Consider the following 7,495-nt stretch of genomic DNA (forward strand, 5'->3'; position numbering starts at 1 on the left):
GATGGCTACAGAATCTACTCACGTAATACAGATATAATTCACGGTTCTGAATTAAAATTCCTCTCACCAAGCATCGTTTTTTTACGTATGTTTTCTTCTCAATAAATAAATAAAGATGGTGAGCAATAGAATACCAATAGCAGACATTTTGATTTACAGATGACGTTTTCTCTTGCTTGCAAATGATTGACTGCTTAAAATTTTCAATCCCTTTTTCGCTTTTCTCATTCGCTTTCGCAATTCGCTTAGCGTAAAATAAATTTAAGTAAATCATAAAATTATGATTAAATAAATTTTAACTGTATTGTTTGTATATATAAACGATTATAGTTCCTTTATAAATGTATAGGCTGTAAGATGTAGGATACGAATAAAATACTTGCCTGTACTGGCGTTTGTTTTGAAAATACAAAACAATCGCCGCAACTAAGTCCAATATTCGTTCTTTGAAATTTCTTCATGAAGTTTAACATCTGAAACAAATATTATTTTATAAATAAACATAAAAATTTGTTTTATAGAATTTAAAATATACTTTTATTCGAAAGATTTCTTTCATACTTTAAGTTTAATTTCCAACGGTAAAATACCAGCTCCCAACTTTCTTATTTCTTGAAACGAGTCATAAGCCTATATAGACATAAATACATATTATAAAACAAAGGAAATATACAGATTATCTTACAGTATTTATACTTACTGATGCACAGAGTTGAGCAAGAGCGAAAGAACCAATAATGCCGAGGATGATGCAAATTATGGTAGTAATACATATTATGATATGTATATACATATGAAATGATAAACCCCCAAAGATAGTGTTGTAAATGAGAAGAGAAATACAAAACAGAAGCATTCCGTATTCAATAAATACATATTCGTTCCATTTGTCATTTAACTTTTGAAGAAATTCGCATAATTCTACGTGCTTACAAATGATTTCGTTAACATTTCTTTCGAGCCGAGTTGAATTGGTTTGTTGTAATTGGACAGACAAGGCATCAAATCTTTTTTTAATTGCAATTCCAAGTATCATACAAACAGAGAGAAACCATGTCCATACAGACAATTCGAATATAGTGTATATTATATAGTATTCAACGCAGAGAAAAGCCCTGATAGAGCTTGTTCGATTTTCGAAACGTCGGATAAGAAATGAGCTGGTAAAAACAGCTGAACCTAATACGATACAATAGCAATATATTACGAAATAAAATATTAACAACTGATTTTTTTCTAATTTCTGTTTCTCTCCATAATAACTTGATGTTTTAAGTTCCATTGAGATTTTCTTTCGTCTTCCATATTGAATTGTTAAACTACAAATCAACGAGTTGCATGCAAATATTCCTTTCATAAACATGGTGATATCTCTACTCTTACCTGTTGTCTCCATGGGACTACAAGCAATGACGTTGTCTTCGGTCGAAAGCGTGTGGATGCAGGTTAGCAAAAAATGACCGAAAATAATAGCTTGAACAAATTTTGCATACAGAGACATGATTTTTGATTGTTTCGGAGTCAGTTGATGGCATTTACAGCGCTCGAAGACAATGTCTCCACACAGAAGGGATACGTTACACGATGGATAAAGTGTGCAGTAGAAGCAGTCTTCGGCCATTCTTCTAATTGATCTAAATTTGTTATAGGCCAAATATATTAGCGGCATATTAAAATTAATATAAATTATAATAAAAAATTTTACCTTGAAAAATTAATTCTTTTATGGTATGTTATACAGTATACAATAAAATTACAATTATTTAATTATTTCTAATCTCTTGCAGCTCAGATAGGCAGCATATCCAAATAATTGAATTTTGTTCTTGAAAATTATTATTTTTATAACGAAGTGCACTTATGTACTTGCGTACATAATTACGTGCAAGTTGAATATCAAATGCAAAGCTTTATTATTTTTCACTCGCATTATTTAGGAATGGATATAATGAATTAGGAATAAATCATTACATCCATTAACATTTTTTCGTAAATTTTGTAAACATTAATTAATATGGAATTTCTTAATGTATGAATAATGCATCTAGGAATGTTTATGACATTAAAAATATACATGAATTCATTATACTGATAGAAAAATTCTTTTTAAAGCACAGTATGGTAAACATCAGTTTTAAATTTGTAAATTACTCTTACAGCATAAACGGTGATTTATCTTCGAACACATTAGCAATGTAAATAAACGACATGCATGTCAATTATGCTAATAGATTTTAATAACCGAAGTACATTAATTCGAACATATTTGAAATTACTCAAACAATTAAGTGACATATAATAAGGTTCGGAAATACAATTTGCAAATTAACCAGATTTATATTTAACTAAATGTAAATTCGATTGATCTTCAAATGTTGTATGTATATGCCTGTCTGTTACACATAAAATACACACAGCATTTAATGTCTAACCAACAGTTTTAGTTGATACATATTGCAGACCAATAACTGCTAAACACTATTAGACGGAAGAAAATATTATAAAAAATCAAAAACGAAACGAAACTAATGAAGTTATTTAAATTATACAATACCAATAAACTAAATTAACACATCTCATGATTTCATCTCGTGTCGGCTAGTTGGGCATGAATTTTTAGACTATATCGCCTCGCGTAAAGTGGGACGAAATTGTTGTGTAATAGTAGTTGTGTGCATTTATGATGTCGTTATAGGGGGAATATTGCCTCCCGGAAGGTCTTTTAAGGATAACTGGCCCCTATTTAAGCGTTACAGACGTGGAGAACACCCGGATAACTTAACATGGTTAGCCATCCCGGAGAGGCGCGAATTCACGACCGAACTCTCAGTGTTCAGGGAACGGAACCGCTTGGCCACTAGGGATTCATTTCATGGCAATTACATCGCGAATGTGCGCCAGGCAGCGGTACAAACCGTAAATATTAAAACACTGTATTTTAAAATATCCTGTCATTTCGACTATTTCTGGTAAAATCTCTTGTATTTAGTATAAAGTCATACCGAAAAATTAAATCGCACAATCATGCCTTGTTATAAAGCACCATAAATTTTCACTTTAAATTTTGGTCTGTTACAATCAGGAATAGCAAACTCGAACTTTAAAACACCCTGAATAATGTTTAAAAAAACAATGTGCATTTCCCGCATTTATAAACAAATGTGTTGTAACGAAGTTCATATTTTACAGAAATTTTAACGCATTTACAAATAAACGTTTTAGCGAATTTCTTTAATTCTTAAAACAATTTAAAAAAGTAAAACAAAATTGTATATAACTTACCAAAGTTTCAAAATAAATTACTATAAAATTATACAGGAACAATAGCTTTATTGGTTATTCTTGTTTCTAGGAAACATGTTCTCTGTAACCTGATTCGTTTGAAACTTCGTTAACGTTATTCATATTCACCAATCAGAAACCTTTCGAGAGATTTACATAATACAAACTACTGGAATCGTTAGTTTAAATTTTTTGAACTATCTGTAATCTTCATTTTACAAACCCTTACAATACTGAAATTGCATTGTATTACAGCCAGAGAAAAAATATAATAACTGTTAGAACTGTTACACGAGTGTATAGCACAGTAAACTTTATACATAATTGTGTCATTAGGTTAGTCATACTTGTATGCAAGATTGTATTACTGTTTATTACAACAATAGCAATAATTCACATTTTTTTCAATTACTTACTTCTGATATTTCAAAATAGAAAAAAAATTATGTATTGAATTAATTATATTGTGTTACTGTTTGTACGCCTATCTACAATTTAGTATTTCAAAAACAATAAAGCGCAATGTTTATCACTATTGAAAGATTTCAAGGAAAAACAAGACTTAGTATTTATCGAGAAATTCGAACCATGTTGTTATCGTTATTGTTCTTACTACGGCTTCATTGTTTTATGTTCTTTGAAAATGAATTTAAGCATTGATTATTCTGCTTTGAAATCTGTATATTACCATTAGGCCTACGGAATATTACCGTTTTGAATTTTCAGTATCGAACCTCAGCTAATTTATGCTTCGAATTAAAATTGCATGAGAAGATGTAGCAATAATTTTACCAAATAGAGATCTTATTACCCTCCGATATTTAAAAGTGATCTAAATATTGAAAGCTTGAAATATTTTTTTAGTGACATTTACAAAATCGGTTACAATTAATTTATTTATCGTTTATTGATACATTCAACAAACTAAACACCAACAATCTCTTATAAACAATCCATAAACCAACAATGTACAGGGAGTCCCAAAGGTGGTATAAATCAAGCTCACCAGTGACCGAATAAATAGAACCACTGAATACTGGTAGTTGGTCATTGGTTCGCGCTCGACCAAAGGGCTGGTCACCATGCAGTGTTCTGGGTTTTCTTCATGTGTTTAACACGTGAAGAGAACCCAGCACAGTGCTTGTTATCGCCCATTGTCCGTTACTACAACCGAAAACTGCTCGTATTTTGATTTGCTTAACACTTTCGGGAGATATTCGCAATAAAAAGTATATACATAACAATATCCAAATCATCCTCCTAAGTGTTTGCAAAATTCTTGGCATTTCTCTTCTTCTGGCACGTGATAACACGGATAGGTAAAACCAAATGTATTCATGGATATCCACTTGGAACATCATTTGCATCCACTCTAATATCTGCAAATTACTATATAATGAAAACATATTGTTTATGACACCTATTATTGATCTTTCTGTATCTTCTATGCATACCACTAATAAATAAATTAACTTAAATATGACTTCAATCAGTGAAATTCTTGTTAATGTATAACAAAATCTATGATTAGAGCAGGCACATTTTAGTACACATTTAATATAGTTTACACCACACTGTGATAGTTCTATTGCAATACAGGTTTATTTATAAACTTCAAATGACAAACCATTAGCTTGCAAACTATTAAAACAATAAAAAATAAGTAATTTTATATCCTTTTCAGTATTTAGGCAAATATATGATGACATGTGCACACAATTTAACTTAAACATTTCTTAAACTTGGCAAATGAAATAGAAACATAAAATAAAATTTCCATAAAATAAGTATGCAAACAAACCGTAAAATGTTAGGCAAATATTTAAAAAGTATATATAATATTATATTAATATATTGTACCTAATATATACAGATGTTTATTAGATAAATAACAGGTATTTATAAATGGAAAAGATTAGAGGAGACCTTAATCAAGCAGTGGATTGACAATGATTGATGATGATGTACATAAAATAATGCATTTAAACAACATTCCTCTATAGAAGAATAAACAAGAATTTATAATTATTTTACAAATATTATAAACAAATAAAAAATATTTATAAATCTTATAATATAATCGAGATGGGCTAATAATAATAATAAGCACAGAGCCCAAACGGTTAGGAGTTGAAAGCTGAAATCTGGTACACAGGGTATGTCATAAGAATCGACTCTAAGGAGGGATTTTTTGAAATTTCTCGCGGCGGAGAGGAGGGAGTTAAGCATTTCCCTTAAGAACTCAGCTTCTACTGTACTAAATAAGCAATACATAAAAAATTGCACTCTAAAGGATGACTTTTTCCATATATATATAATTATAAAAAATACTGTATCTATAACATTATAAGTAAAAATTACTGTTTGAAACGTAAATAACTCGGACATTGAGAATAACGCTACAAAGGTGCATGATTTTTTTAAAAGAAAAGTCTATTCTAGATGCGTACAAATTTGTCATTTTATACCTTACGTAAACAGAAGTTAGTTATATAAAACGACAATAAACATGTGCAGAGAACTTTAATGTAGCTGATTTGTTTAATACATTTAAAAAATAACGACATTTTTTCTACAAAGCATAATTGCTTCCAGATTTTTTCAATTGCGTACTTTTGTATTTAATGGATTTAATTTTTTCTTGACAAATTTAAGTTAAAAGTTATTGTAGAATATTACATTTACCTTGATTTTTCTTCCATTTCTGCAGGTAATAATTAACTAACACAACGAGCATTCTTTACTCTGTACGGTATGCTGCAATGCACAGAGATGTAGCTACAGTATAAATCAATATAGTTTCATTCTTCACCTTGCATCAAATCCGGGACGAAACCACTAGAAATTTTTCATGGGCAATCTATCATGTCTGGAGGAATTGCCAATGAAAAATCTTTACAGAAATTTAAACGACGGACGAATATACAAAAGCTTTTTTCATGCGAAGTACCGAACATCCGCGAGAATAACTCATAAGAGGGTACCTTATGCGAGACCATGCGCAATTCCCTAAATACGGGTGATCTCAAAATACAAACATTAATATTTGGTTACGTGTTTGCACTCAACCAACAGGATGGCAAGTGGCTTTTAAACAAACTAATGATTTTTTTCGTTGTATATGAAAGGAGCCATGCTATTGGCTTATTGCCCCGCTCTTTTAGCCAGGTATTAAATAAATTATTCTGCGCGTGCCTGGTATCAAATCAAACAATAAGAATTACACTATCGGCGCATTAACACATTTAAATTCAATCGAAATCATGTATAAAATGCTCATGTTGGGAGCCGTGTTATTAATGTGTAAGTACATAATTTAATTTACGTCTTTCTGTTATGTATTTTTAAACGTGTTTAAACAATTAAATTTTACTGCGAAAGAGGCTAAGTGTGCTTGGTTTAATATCTAATTCGTTGGCTAAATTATGGTGTGAAGCCATTTGTATAGTTTCAGTTACCAAAATTAAAGTTGATAATTATGTAATTGTATAAGCTGTCAGCAAAACGGGGGTAATATTCCTGTTATCACTAAGAGAACAAAAAGAAAAAGGTCACAACAGATGTAATAACACCAGATAACTCAGTAGACACGAGGCGTTGGCGTATCTTATGACGTTCGCAGCCATTCGTTTGTTAAAAATCTCGCCAACTAATTTTTGTCCCTCGGCTTTTTTCAATGGCTTGTTTCTTGAAAATTAGCCACAAATCTTCAAACAAGTTCTTGTTTTGAAAATTGACAGCCAGTCAACAATTTAAGTTTTATGCTTTTTTCGACCATGCAGCAGTGGAAACCCGTTGTATAAGCGTTAGCATCATCCTGTTAAAACACAAAGTCACTTTCATGACCTAATCGATCGAGAGACGAGAGGAGGCTGTCATTTAAGTCTCCTCATTTAAGGAACTCTATCATTTACGCCAGCAATACTGTATTTCTGTATCTGTATTGAACACAACTTTCTACAATCTGTAGTTTTTATCATTTAGCCATTTAGGGGCCATTTCAATCGAAACTTGCCTACCAATCAATTCCTCCCACACAATTTCAGCTTCTGTGTGTCTTTCGGCTCGTTGACCCTTTATAACTGCGATAAACATGGGATCTTTTCTACACGACGTAATATTTCATCTTTCATGTCTCCTTGGCACAATACATTGAATCGAATCGTAGTTCCTAAGGAAGAATCAGACTGAGGATTTGTGAATAAAAAGGGTT

At 31.1% G+C, this 7,495-nt stretch overlaps 1 long non-coding RNA gene across 1 annotated transcript; it reads right to left on the minus strand.

Moving 5' to 3' along the window:
- Window positions 1–380: 380 nt before the first annotated feature.
- On the minus strand, window positions 381–851 carry LOC136973911 (uncharacterized). The gene is made up of 3 exons (XR_010880565.1): window positions 701–851; window positions 562–630; window positions 381–473 (listed from the first exon to the last, which is right to left on the minus strand). It is a non-coding gene; the product is annotated as an uncharacterized lncRNA (long non-coding RNA).
- Between the last annotated feature and the right edge of the window lie 6,644 nt (window positions 852–7,495).

This window comes from Centruroides vittatus, unplaced genomic scaffold, assembly GCF_030686945.1.
Source record: "Centruroides vittatus isolate TY-2023 unplaced genomic scaffold, ASM3068694v2 contig_3306, whole genome shotgun sequence".
NCBI classification, from domain to species: domain Eukaryota; kingdom Metazoa; phylum Arthropoda; class Arachnida; order Scorpiones; family Buthidae; genus Centruroides; species Centruroides vittatus.